The following is a 14,917-nucleotide window of genomic DNA, read 5'->3' as shown; positions in this document are numbered from 1 at the left end:
ACTTCTCCTCCAAGAACTTATCCAATCCTTTTTTAAACACAGCTATACTAACTGCACTAACCACATTCTCTGGCAACAAATTCCAGAGTTTAATTGTGCGTTGAGTAAAAAAGAACTTTCTCCGATTAGTTTTAAATGTGCCCCATGCTAACTTCATGGAGTGCCCCCTAGTCTTTCTATTATCCGAAAGAGTAAATAACCAATTCACATCTACCCATTTTAGACCTCTCATGATTTCAAACACCTCTAACATATCCCCCCTCAGCCGTCTCTTCTCCAAGCTGAAAAGTCCTAACCTCTTTAGTCTTTCCTCATAGGGGAGCTGTTCCGTTCCCCTTATCATTTTGGTAGCCCTTCTCTGTACAAGAATCTTTTTGCAAGTCTGGGTTAGGGAAGAGTACTCTTTAGTTGTATTGTTTTGTAAATGTTTAATTCAAAAGAATTAAACAAAACTGGTGGGGCTTTCACTTCCTCTATGCTGATCTTGCGATGCACAAGATCAGCATTTATGAAGTGCAAGTCCCACCAGTTTCGAACATGATACAGCGTCAGAACACGGGGAGGAGCAGCAGAACGGGCTTCTACCATTGAAAACCAGAGAAAAGTCAGAGAAAGGTAAGAATGAGACTAAGAGGCCCCAGCTGTGTCAGAAAGCATGTGTGTGTGAGAGAAAAACAGTGTGTGAGTGTGTGTGTGTGTGTGTGTGTGTGTGTGTATGTGTGTGTGAATGTGTGTATGTGTGTGTGTGGGTGAGATGCCTGCTGGCACCTGTTAGAGATGGAGCTTACTTGCTTATGTGTGAGAGAGAGAAATGGAGCCGGCCTGTGTGTGTCTGAAAGAGAGGGAGTCTGCCTGTGTATGTGCGAGAAAGTGAGTCTGCTAGTGTATGTGTGAGAAAGGAAGCTTGCCTGTGCATGTATATGTATGAGAGAAAATGCCTGCCTATGTATTTGTGTGAGAGAGAGAGCCTGCATGTGTGTGAGAAAGTAAGTCTACCTGCCTACATGTGTGTGTGTGTGAGAGAAAGGAAGCTTGCATTTGTGTGAGAGAGAGGGAGCCTGCCCACATGTGTGTGTGAGAGAGAGGGAGCCTGAACCTGCCTACCTGTGTGTGTGTGTGAGAGAGTGAGCCTGCTTGCCTGCATGTGTGTGTGTGTGTGTGTGTGTATATGAGAAGGAATAGAGAAAATTTGCACAGTTGCCCTACCAACCAATCTACAACAAGTTCAGGGTGACTGGAAATCAAAAGTTCACAGGTATGGAGCATGGGGAATTTTCCCATCCTTATTAATTTTAATTATTAGGTATTTGATTTTACTATTTTGAAATATTTTAATATTGTTTGAAAAAGTGTTACATTTTTATACATTCTTAATTATTGAATATTATATTCATCACCTGTTTGGAAATATTTGTATTAGTATGGTTTTACTAGTATGATGTTTTAAATTTCATGATTTTAGTATTTAATGTTTTATGAGGAATGGTTATTTTTCTGTTTTTTCCATTGTTGCACTATTTGCAGAATCTGACTTGTTGAGGTTTCCAGTTCAGTTTTTGTCTGTGCATTTCTATTTAAATTTTATGGTCTCTATATTCTGTATTTGGTGATGGTGTGTCTGAGTTCTGCATGTATGACTGAGGTGAAGTATTCTGCTAGCATGTAGTTTCTGTGTAGAGATCTATATCAGCCCCTCTTGTTCTGTGGGGGCACTGAGCGGAGAGGATCACCTTGCTGGTGACTGAAAGGAATCAGTAAGTTTTACTTGGGACATTGTCTTTTTTTTTTAAGTATTGGGGCAAAGTTAACTATTTGGGAATATTATTTAGTGTGTTTGTGTGTTTGTGCATTTAATAGTAAGGCAGTGAATAAACAGACTGTATTTTTAAATAGTCAGTCAATAAGGCAGCTAGTAAGCAGTAGGTAGAATGTTTATTTTTAAAAGTCTGTAAGGAAGCTAGTAAGCAGAACTGAGTGATTGTATTTAAAAAAAAAAAACAAAACAAAAACACAAAACCCCCCCCCCCCCAAAAAAAAAAAAAGTAGCCAGAAGCTAGAAATAAGCTAGGAGCAGTGTATACCTAAGTAAAAAGGTTGAAAAGTTCAGTTCAGTTACTCACCTTGGAAAGGTGTTGAGGTAGTGTGATTTGGTTTGAATAGGTACCAACATTTGTTAATCAAGAGAGCAGTGAGTCACTCTGGCTGACTAACTGAAGTTAGACTGTTTGTTTAAACTAGAACAAAGGGGAAAGCCGATAGTCACTCAGTAGTGCATGGTTCGGAGAGAGGTATCTTCAAAGGATATTAATGTTGCATTAGAATTAGGGCATCCCGACAGTGAGGTTCCAATAATAAGAAAAGTAGTCCAAGTACCTGTAACTAAAAACTCACCTGAGCTAAAAAATTCCAACTTATCCCTATCAATTAAAAAGCAGAATGAAAATACAAACAAAAATCAAACTTTGAAATGTTTGTATGCTAATGCCAGAAGTCTAAGAAGTAAGATGGGAGAATTAGAATGTATAGCAGTGAATGATGACATAGACTTAATTGGCATCTCAGAGACATGTGGAAGGAGGACAACCAATGGGACAGTGCTATACTGGGGTACAAATTATATCACAATGACAGAGAGGAGCACCCGGGAGGCGGTGTGGTGTTTTATGTCCGGGATGGCATAGAGTCCAACAGGATAAACACCCTGCATGAGACTAAATGCACAATTGAATCTTTATGGTTAGAAATCCCTTGTGTGTCGGGGAAGACTATAGTGATAGGAGTATACTACTGTCCACCTGGTCAAGATGGTAAGACTTACAGTGAAATGCTAAGAGAAATTAGGGAAGCTAACCAAATTGGTAGTGCGGTAATAATGGGAGACTTCAATTACCCCAATATTGACTGGGTAACTGTATCATTGGGACACGCTAGAGAGATAGGTTCCTGGATGGAATAAATGATAGCTTTATGGAGCAATTGGTTCAGGAATAGACAAGAGAGGAGCAATTTTAAATCTAATTCTCAGTGGAGAACAGGATTTGGTGAGAGTGGTAACGGTGGTGGGGCCGCTTGGCAATAATGATCAGAATATGATCAAATTCGATTTAATGACTGGAAGGTGGACAGTAAGCAAATCCACAGCTCTCGTGCTAAACTTTCAAAAGGGAAACTTTGATAAAATGAGAAAAATAGAAAAAAACTGAAAGGAGCAGCTATAAAAGTAGAAAGTGTGCAAGAGGTGTGGTCATTGTTAAAAAATACCATCCTAGAAGCACAATCCAGATGTATTCCACACATTAAGAAAGGTAGAAAGAAGGCAAAACGATTACCGGCATGGTTAAAAGGGGAGGTGAAAGAAGCTATTTTAACCAAAAAATCTTCATTCAAAAATTGGAAGAAGGATCCAATAGAAGAAAATAGGATAATGCATAAACGTTGACAAGTTAAATGTAAGACATTGATAAGACAGGCTAAGAGAGAATTTGAAAAGAAGTTGACTGTAGAGGCAAAAACTCACAGTAAAAACTTTTTTAAATATATACGAAGCAGAAAGCCTGTGAGGGAGTCAGTTGGACCGTTAGATGATCGACGGGTTAAAGGGGCACTTAGAGAAGATAAGGCCATCGCGGAAAGATTAAATGATTTCTTTTCTTCGGTGTTTACTGAAGAGGATGTTGGGGAGGTACCCGTACTGGAGAAGGTTTTCATGGGTAATGATTCAGATGGACTGAACCAAATCACGGTGAACGTAGAAGATGTGGTAGACCTGATTGACAAACTTCAGAGTAGTAAATCACCTGGCCCAGATGGTATACACCCCAGAGTTCTGAAGGAACTAAAAAATGAAATTTCAGACCTGTTAGTAAAAATTTGTGACCTGTCATTAAAATCATCCATTGTACCTGAAGACTGGAGGATAGCTAATGTAACCCCCATATTTAAAAAGGGCTCCAGGGGCGATCCGGGAAACTACATACCGGTTAGCTTGACTTCAGTGCCAGGAAAAATAGTGGAAAGTATTCTAAACATCAAAATCTCACAGAACATATAGAAAGACATGGTTTAGTGGAACAAAGTCAGCATGGCTTTACCCAAGGCAAGTCTTGCCTAACAAATCTGCTTCACTTTTTTGAAGGAGTTAATAAACATGTGGATAAAGGTGAGCCTGTAGATGTAGTGTACTTGGATTTTCAGAAGGTATTTGACAAAGTTCCTCATGAGAAGCTTCAAGGAAAAATAAAAAGTCATGGGATAGGTGGCGATGTCCTTTCGTGGATTACAAACTGGCTAAAAGACAGGAAAAAGAGAGTAGGATTAAATGGACAATTTTCTCAGTGGAAGGGTGTGGGCAGTGGAGTGCCTCAGGGATCTGTATTGGGACCCTTACTTTTCAATATATTTATAAATGATCTGGAAAGAAATACGACAAGTGAGGTAATCAAATTTGCAGATGATACAAAATTGTTCAGAGTAGTTAAATCACAAGCAGATTGTGATAAATTGCAAGAAGACCTTGTGAGGCTGGAAAATTGGGCATCAAAATGGCAGATGAAATTAAATGTGGACAAGTGCAAGGTGATGCATATAGGGAAAAATAACCCATGCTATAGTTACACAATGTTAGGTTCCATATTAGGTGCTACTACCCAAAAAAGAGATCTAGGCGTCATAGTGGATAACACATTGAAATCATCAGTTCAGTGTGCTGCGGCAGTCAAAAAAGCAAACAGAATGTTGGGAATTATTAGAAAGGGAATGGTGAATAAAATGGAAAATATCATAATGCCTCTGTATCGCTCCATGGTGAGACCGCACCTTGAATACTGTGTACAATTCTGGTCGCCGCATCTCAAAAAAGATATAATTGCGATGGAGAAGGTACAGAGAAGGGTGACCAAAATGATAAAGGGAATGGAACAGCTCCCCTATGAGGAAAGACTAAAGAGGTTAGGACTTTTCAGCTTGGAGAAAAAATGGCTGAGGGGGGGATATGATAGAGGTGTTTAAAATCATGAGAGGTCTAGAATGGGTAGATGTGAATCGGTTTTGTACTCTTTCGGATAATAGAAAGACTAGGGGGCAATCCATGAAGTTAGCATGTGGCACATTTCAAACTAATCGGAGAAAGTTCTTTTTCACTCAACGCACAATTAAACTCTGGAATTTGTTGCCAGAAGATATGGTTAGTGCAGTTAGTATAGCTGTGTTTAAAAAAGGATAGGATAAGTTCTTGGAGGAGAAGTCCATTACCTGCTATTAATTAAGTTGACTTAGATGATAACCACCGCTATTACTAGCAACGGTAACATGGAATAGTCTTAGTTTTTGGGTACTTGCCAGGATCTTATGGCCTACATTGCCCACTGTTGGAAACAGGATGCTGGGCTTGATGGACCCTTGGTCTGACCCAGTATGGCATGTTCTTATGTTCTTAATAAGAGTTGTATTGGTATTTTAGGATCTAGTGTAATATTTGTAGAGTTGGTTTTATAGGTAGGGCTTTTACTGTTTGAGTGCTGGTAGTTAGTACTGCTTGTTAAGGGAGATTTACTATATCATTGTATTTCAGTTTACTAAAGGCTTTCTAAAGGCCAAATGCAGATGCAACGCACCTTACAATAGGCCTAAGAACATAAGAAATTGCCATGCTGGGTCAGATCAAGCCCAGCATCCTGTTTCCAACAGAGGCCAAACCAGGCAACAAGAACCTGGCAAGTACCCAAACACCAAGAAGATCCCATGCTATTGATGCCAGTAATAGCAGAAGCCATTCCCTAAGTCAACTTTATTAATAGCAGTTAATGGACTTCTCCTCCAAAAACCTACACAAACCTTTTTTTGAACCCAGCTACAATAACTGCACTAACCATGTCCTCTGGCAACAAATTCCAGAGCTGAATTGTGCATTGAGTGAAAAAGAATTTTCTCTGATTAGTCTTAAATGCGCTACTTGCTAACTTCATGGAAACAGGATGCTGGGCTTGATGGACCCTTGGTCTGACCCAGTATGGCATTTTCTTATGTTCTTATGTTACAGATGTTCAATCTTTAGCCTCAGCCCCACTCCCCTTTTCCCCCTCCAGGTGTAATTTGGAGATTGTTCAACTTATTAAGATTCTCAACAGACACTAGAAAGACTACCCCATACTTTTACAGAATAATATAATTTAGAATCAAACTTCTGGCATGAGGTGGTAAATGTAAATATAAGTCCCAAACCTTTAAGAAAATTTGATGCTTCCTAATCATGTCCATCAGTTCAACATATTTTTCCAGATTATACATTTGAAAAACCATATTTTTAAGTTGCTCTAAGTTAGGCACCTCCAACGTCGTCCATTTTTGTAAAATATATATTTTTTGCCAACAGTAATACTTTCCTTCACCACAACCTTGTGTAGCCTGACTGAGATGTATAACTTCTCAAATCAGCAAATAATAAAACAAATAATAAAGTTTTTGCATCTAAAACAAGCGACACATCTGTTACTTCCAATATGTACCTTTGTACTTTCTTCCAAAAACATTGTATAGTGGAACAGCTCCAAAAACTATGACCTAACTACTGTTCACATTTCATGCAAAGGCTAGATGCAACTAAAATACATCTATGTGCTTGATTTTGGGAGTAAAATGCTCAAATGAGAAACTTAAATTGAGCTTCCCTCAATGATGCATTTGGTGTGCATGAATCCTCGAGAGACATCTGGAGAGAAACTGCCCTGAAATTTCTATGCCTAATTCCTTATTCCATCTCCTTGTGATTTTCTCATATTCAGGTTCCCTTTGTAAATTTCGTAATCTTTTATACCAAAAAGAAATAGAGTGGTGGTCAGGATCTTCCATATCAAATAATTCTAACATCATCTCTCATTGCTCTCCTTGCAGGACCACAAGATCTAAAGACTGCAAATAATGTTGTAATTGAAAATATGAAAGGTCAGAGAGATATTAAACTTTTAGGATAACAGATGATAATTTTTATCCAATTCTAATCTCCATTGAAGCCACTACTTTTCAGACATTATAAACCGGACTCCTCCCCTTTACAAAATCTACTTGTTCCTCTCTAATCAAAGATGGTAAATATCTTGCCAACCTATCCACCATTATCTTCATTAATAATTTTACTTCAAAATTTAAAAGTGAGATAGGTCTATATGACCCTGACAATACAGGATCCTGTCCCTATGTGTTCAACACTAATATGTAGGCCATGTTAGGTGACCAAGGAAAATGACCTTTTTCAATGAACTCATACATTGCTCCTAGGAGTGGCAATATTCTGTCTCCCATTAATTTAAAAAATTCCCCAGAGGTCCTGGTGCTTTAAGAAGTTGCGCTTGTTGAATAGCCTTTCAATGCCTCCCTTTGGGAGACCTTTAATTGCGGTAAGTGAGCTTTCATCAGATATTCAGCAATTTTATTTATATCAAGTGGGATGGCACTATACAGGTCCTCATAAAATGAACAAAAATTTTTGCAGATGTCTTTAGTAGAATTTTCAATCCTCCCAGAACTATCTCTCAAGGCCTTTATATATCGCATTCCCCCCAGTTCTTTGTCAAATTTGCCAACATTCTCCCTGATTTATTACCATATTGGTAGAATCTCATTTTCTAATAGAGAAGAGACTTCTGGGCTCTTTTATGTAATTAGGAATTAAGAGATGTTTGGGTTTCCAAAAAACTATTCCTATTACCCATCCTTACATTAGATTCATAAGCTTTTTTTGCAGCTTTTAGTTGTTTTCAAGCTGTAGACATTGCCTTTTTCTGAGCTGCTACATAAGAGATGATCTCTCCTCTCAGAACTGTCTTCACTGTTTCCCAAAAGAGTGATAGTGTGTCTCTATGGGCTGCATTAAAAGATATGTAATCATCCCATTCCTTGGTCACATATTCCCTAAATCTTAAATCTTTATCTAAGTATCTTGGGAACTGCCATAGTGTTCTCGATTCTGTGGGATGAAACCCCTCTAGGTCTAACCACATCAGAGAATGATCAGATATCTCCAAAGGCTCTATCTCAATTTGTGTTACTCAAGAAAAGGTTTGACCTCCCTCAAGCAAATAGTCTATGTGTGAACGAGATCTATGCACTCTAGAAATGTGTGTTTATTCTTTATCCAAAAGGTATAACATTCACCAGGCATCCACCAGATCTAAGCTATCACAAACATAAGAAACTCCTTTCAATGGATGATCACCCATCATATTATTTTCAGTCTAACGTTGGGTCATGAACACAATTAAAATCTCCTTCCACCAGGAGGAGACCATAAGTGTCATTTGCTAACAATTTCACCAGCTTCATTGAAAAGGAATGTCCTATGTATTAGGGCCGTAAACATTACAGATTGTTACAATCTGACCAAATAGGATTCCTGTGATTAATAGAAACCTACCTCCCAGGTCAGTGATAGTAGCTTGAAAAGAGATTTGTTTTCCTATCAAGACAGCTACTCCTCCTTTTTTGCTTGGAGATTGGGAAGAACATACTTTCCCAACCAATCCCTGTTGAAGCTGCTTATGTTCTTTTTCGTCTAAACATGTTTCTTGCAACAGGGCTATTTGCACCTTTTGATGTCGCAAGGATTGCAATATTTTTTAATGTTTATAAACACATCCTATCGCAGATACATTCCAAATAGCATATCTAAGTAGTGAGTGAGGCATTCCACTAACTAATCAAATTCCTTGTGATCCCCATCTTCAATGAATCTCTCCAAACCCAGATCTGAGCCTCCTAGCCTAGACTCGGACCAGTGATTCTCCCCACCTCCAAGTGTAGACATCTCCAAGTTGGTTATCTACACTTTCCTATCATCCACCCCAACTCTGTAGTTTCTAGCCCCACCCACCTTCAAACCCCCATCCCCCCTTAAGCTCTCTACCCCCTCCTCCCACAGTCCCATTTCCATATCCCTTGTCCCCCCTTAACCCAATCTTCCAACACAAAAGGGGTAGAGGCCCTTTATTAACATGCAGATCCCCACCTCCCATAGTAATTATTGTAAATCAATTTAAGATTTAAGAAAAAATTTGAAACTGTCCACTGATACATCTGGAAGAAAGCTGTCAGTGGTCCAGATTGCGTGTGTCTAGTCTACAAAGGAAGACCAGATTGCAATCACTCTTTATCCAATTAGACTTATTCCAATTAGTTATAGCTGAGACCACATTCTTGACCAATCCAATTGGTTGAACGAGAACTATGTGATAACCTCATAACTAGTGCAAAGAATCGATAATTCTTCAGCAAATTTCAAATGGGTCTAACATGCAGAGAAATAAAAAATGCCCAAAATTTGATTGAATAGCACTGTTATCATGACATTGTTTCAAGCTTGATTTCTGCTGGATATCTGGCTAACAATTCTTCTTTTCATTCTTGTTCTTACTCAGTCAATTTGTTCCATAAATGATCCGAAGTTTTGCTGGGAACTGTAGCATAAACTGTATTTTCCTCTCAACTAGCTGAACACAGATTGGCACAAAAGCCTTGTGATTAGTGGTAATGAGCGCTGAATAATCCTGAAAAATCAAGCTTCCGGTTTTTATAGTATGCTTGCAATATGTCCAGTTTATGTGCTGAATTCGGTAATGTAGCTATAACTGGATGTGGCTCAGCTCTCTGTGTGAATTTCAACCCTAAATGGTGGGCCTTTTCAATTCTGAGTTTGCCGTGTTTTTTTTTATCAAATTGTAGCGCACATGGCAGCCACTCTTTCAAGACCTCGGCTAGCTCATGATCATGTGTTCAGGAAACCCCATGAAATGCAGATTCCTCTTACACGATCTATTTTTCAAGTCCTCAAGTTTAATTGCTTTTAGTGCAACTGTTTCCAAGGTGTGCACACAATCGTCTAGATCTGACACGTGCATCTTCATTTCTTGCATTTGTTTGTTCAACTCAGCAAGGAGTGAAAATACCTTGTCAAACTTAGCATAAACTTTGTCAAATTTAGTCTCTAAGCCAGCCACTACCACTGCCGCTACTCTGTACCTCTGGACTCTACCACTTCCTGGGATGGAGCCGCCATTTTCTGACTCACCGTTTTGTTTTACTCTTTCTCCCAGCATTGCAATTATGAGGCCATAAACCTGCTGGTATGCCATGGAAACGCTGTCAGAACCATTGTGGGAAGTTTGACTAATCGGGATGACCAAATATTTAGTGTGCAGCACTTTGTTTAACCCACTTTTAAAACAAAAATGGGAGGTGGAGATCCGGAGCTAAATAGATGCACGTCCTACACCTTCATCATGTCACGTGACTCCAAAGCACTGCCAATTTTGAATATTGTAGGGCCCTACACAAGAGGAAGGAAGAGTTGCAGAATGGCCTGGGTTTCCTCTTCTTTTTCTCTTCCAGGGTTGGGTCATGTGGGATTTGATGTGTGGCATGTGCAGCGATCTACTTGAAAGAAACACTGACCCTAACTAGAGGGAAAGCCTATCTTCTTTGTTAGTGGGCTGTGGGGATTTTTCTTGCATCGCTATCACTGCCACCCTGTAATTGCTACCTCATGTAATTGTACAGCCTGCACATCCGGTTGTGCCAGGCCTGCCAACAAATCCCTGCACCAACTGTCTATTTCAAAATAAGTTCATGATGATGGGATCTTCCTAGATCTTCCCAGATAATGACAATTTTCTTTGAGAAAAACTGAGCCAATTTCTCAGTTTTCAACTGAGAGTGCATAAACACTACCATAATTGTGAGCTGAACAAGCAGATCATTCACAACTTTGAAAAGATCTGTAGGCCTAGTATGTGATGGTTAAGGAGCCAATGGTGTTTTGACAAAGTCTATGTATTTTGGACTACACCATGTGCTATGGCACACACCTCTAGGAGTGGCCACAGTGGTGCAGTCCTGGGCTGGGTTACAGTAGCCCGAGGATTTTTGATTTAGAAGGGAATGGAGTCAGGATGCTGAGAGGAAGCAAGCCTTTGTTTCTGAGAAGGGTAGGAGCAGAGGAAGATAGTTCAGTATCTCACTTCTGTGAAATAGTGTGGAGTTTGGGAAATTTGCTCAGTAGTTTTTGGTAGGAAAAGAATGCCATGCAGTTCCCTGTGGGGGTGCTTCTGATATCTTTGCAAAAGTAACTGTTCCTGTTGTTTTCACAAGTGAAGTGGCGGGAATAGCCTCTCACCCTAGCCTATTTTCCTATGGGGGGGGAAGAAGACAGTGGTTTGAGTTCAAGATGAACAAAGATCTTCACAGGACCAGCAAGAAGTGAACATCAGATGCCTGTCCAGAGGAGACCGGAGATGTGGCAGAAGGCGAGAAGTGAGCCACCCCTCCAGTGTTCTATTTCCAGAGATCCAGGAGTCCAACAGCATCCAGGAAGAGAAGAGGAGGTACAGAAGAGATTCAAGCATTGGAACAATCAGGTAGAACAAGGGTTCTTGGGAGGCAGGGAGTATAGTCCTCAGGTAAAATATTCATTGCCTGTGTGCCCTTCCGCGAACTACTTGAGCTAAGACAGCCTGCTCCTCTCGGACCCTCCTTTCTTCTACAGCACTGAAGCATCTTCTTTCTCTCTCTTCCCTCTCTGTTCGTCAGCATCTGCCACTCTAATTCTTCAGCTTACCCGCAACCATATCAAACCATAAAAAAAAAAAATATGTATGAAATACATATTGCCACAGAGAAGCACCTATACCCACCACCACAGGGGCAGACAATAGACTAAAATGGCCACTAGAAATGTGATTTGACGTTTACTCCTGCCCTGACCCTGGAGTTAAATTTCCCATATTAGAGAGCATGCACTAAAATGTCTCCCTGCTAATGTGGTTCCCTGCATTGCCTTGTAATAGCTAATACCTTTGTTTACATGGGATTTGCATGCACCCATGAAAATCATACTAAGGGGTTTTTTTGGGTGCTAATACCCATTGCATACCTGGGTAAAGTTGACACTGAAAAACATATGCTATAACATGAGTTAAAACCCACAGTATGCTCAGCAAGGTTTATTACATCTGCCTCATAGTAGAGGAAGACTTTGGTGACAAACTTACATTTGCAACCTTCATTTGTTTCTTTGAATTTCTTTTGTCGCCTCCACCATTTCCTCATGGACTGTTACTTTCTCTCACACCCTTCCCTCTCCTTTTATCGGTCTCTCTTTCACGTCACCCCCCCTTCACCCCATGCTACATCATTCATTTTCTGCCTCCACTGAACCATTTTCAATTCACCATCTTTCCTGCTACTCCTTTACCTTCACTTTCTGACCTTGTCATCTTTTGTCTCAGCCTTCATCTCTTAGTTTCTTACTACATCAGCTCACATATATATATATTTAAATTCCATCTTTTTTTTTAATTCTTTATTTATCAATTTTCACTATATAATTCATATATTAATACATTACATAGTTGTAGTAATAACAATGAGTGGTTAGTAAATTACATTTGTACTTATTCCCTACAATAGGGAAAAAGAAAAACAAATATTTAACAAAAAGGAAATAAAAATATTAACCCACTACATTTAATTATCAATCATATTGGAGGGTCATTATTCCTGAGAGGTGGGAGCATATCAAGAAAAACAAAACATTCAAACTATTGCATTCCCTATGTCTTTTTCCTTTCTTTATTGCCTTTGTTAACTAGAAATTGGGGTAGATGTCGGCAGTCTAACTTGTTCCAGAAATGTCTTTAATTGATCTGGAGCAAAGAATATATATGTATTATCTTGTTTCTGTATTATGCATTTACATGGATAACGTAATATGTAAGAGTATCCTAACGAAATTACTTCCTGCCGGAGCCCCAAAAGGCTTTGCGCCTCAGTTGGGTAGATGGAGCTAGATCCAGGAAAATTTTTATTGATTTTTCATAATAGATAATTGGAAACTTACTAAAGTATTTTTTCATTATAGTATTTATATCTGTGGTGGCATAAAAAGTAACTAACAAAGTTCCCCTATTTATTACATTGGCTGTGGAGTCTTCCAAAAAGTTGGTTAGGTCTCCCTGAAAATTCTCATCTCTAGGCAAACCATTTCTTATAGGGAGAAAGTAACAGCTATTAACAGTAGGAGATCTGTCAGAGGCAAATCCTAATTGGTCAATAAAGAATTTCTTTAGAGATAATTATTGGATCTTCCCCTACAATTCTGGGGAAGTTTAAGAATCTTAAATTAAATCTTTTTGTATTGTTTTCCAACATTTCTAATCTTCTGTCAATAGCAGCCCTATCTTTCACCACAGCAGCATTAAAATCCAATATCTTTTTCCCCTGATCTTCCAGCAGCTAAACTCTTTCACTTGTATCCTTTATTTGCTTTTGAGTCTCAAAATGTTCTTGTTCATTTTTTCCATTTAACAAATCCATTTTTCTTTCCAGATCCTTGATATTGCTTGACATGCCTGCCATCAAGTCCCACAGCATTTCTAGTGTCACTAGTGCAGGGCGGGATAATGTGGCTGGAGACTGGTCGTTTGGCACGTTGGTTTTCCCCACCCTCTCTGGGGTTGCCAAAGACAAACTTCCGTTTCCCCCTACTACCTTTAAGGGGGAAAATAAGTTGTCTTTTTTTCCCATTAGGACTATTAATGTGGGAGCAATCATTCCCCACACTTAGACCAAGATGTTCTAGGTTCTCCGCAGTCATTCCAGACACTATTTCCTTTTCCCTTTGCACTGGCGGTAGCCCGATGTTAGGGCTAAGAGAGGCCTCTTCTGTAGGCACAGGGGGCCCTCCCTGACCCCCTGGCACACTCTCTCCTTCTATTGAAATAGGAGAAGCCATGAAGCTGGTAATTTCTTGTTGCAGCAAAGATGGCATTGGGAGAGAGGGAAAAACTCTCACGCTGCCTTTTCGTTTAGGAGGCATTTTGAAGAAAGTACAACAATCTGCACAAGATACCACCCAGCTTCACTAATGCAATTTAATTTACTTTGGGAATAGTTGATCCCGAGAGAGAGGAGAGAATAAATGATCTTACTTTTTGGGCGATTCCGGCGAAGTCCGGCAAAGTCCGTAGTTAAAACGCGCCCCTCGAGCACGCGCGGCTCAAGCGACGCGCCGGCTCTGCTACGCGCCGCAGCACGTCGGATTTTATAGCCGCTTCCGGGTCTGTCGGGTCCGCCCCCTCCACAGGCGACGTCTCGGAGCAATCAGCTGGCTTGAGAAAGCTCAATCAAGCCCAGCAAAGGTGGTAAAGTGCTCAAAACGGCATCGCTTTCAGTCCCTGCTCTCCTCTCTCTCACCCTCCTTAAATTCCATCTTTCAGGCACTTGAAAGTGGATTACTTTCAGGTACTGTAGCTATGTCCCTATCCCTTTGTCTGTCTTCTTCTTTCCCTTTCTTGAGAACATAAGGCTTGCCATACTGGGTCAGATCAAGGGTCCATCAAGCCCAGTATCCTGTTTCCAATAGTGGCCAAGCCAGGTCACAAGTACCTTGCAGGATCCCAAGGAGTACACAGATTCCAAGCTGCTTATCCCAAGAATAAGCAGTGGATTTCCACAGCTCTCCCTTAATAATTGTTAATGGACTTTTCCTCCAGGAACTTGTCCAAAATTTTTTTAAATGCAGCTATTCTAATAGCTTTCACCATATCCTCTGGCAATGAATTTCAAAGCTTAATCACTGGGGAACACAATTTTCGATGTGTTAGATCTGACACTTGTTTTTGACTAACTTTTGACATCTGAATCCAAAAATGACCCCAATTTTTCTCTATCATGTCAACTTTTTAACGTACAGGATACCCTCCCTTTGTCCCAAAAATCATACAGATGTACATACAAAGGAAATAAAAGAAAAAATTACCTGAATATACTGTTTATTTAAAGTTATTTTATTCATACAAAGGCTATATATTGTTACTGTAAGTCAAATTGTGTACAAGTAGTAAAGTTCTGCTACCAAACATACATATTAAGG

This window comes from Rhinatrema bivittatum, chromosome 2, assembly GCF_901001135.1.
Source record: "Rhinatrema bivittatum chromosome 2, aRhiBiv1.1, whole genome shotgun sequence".
NCBI classification, from domain to species: domain Eukaryota; kingdom Metazoa; phylum Chordata; class Amphibia; order Gymnophiona; family Rhinatrematidae; genus Rhinatrema; species Rhinatrema bivittatum.
This window is presented reverse-complemented; position numbering follows the sequence as displayed.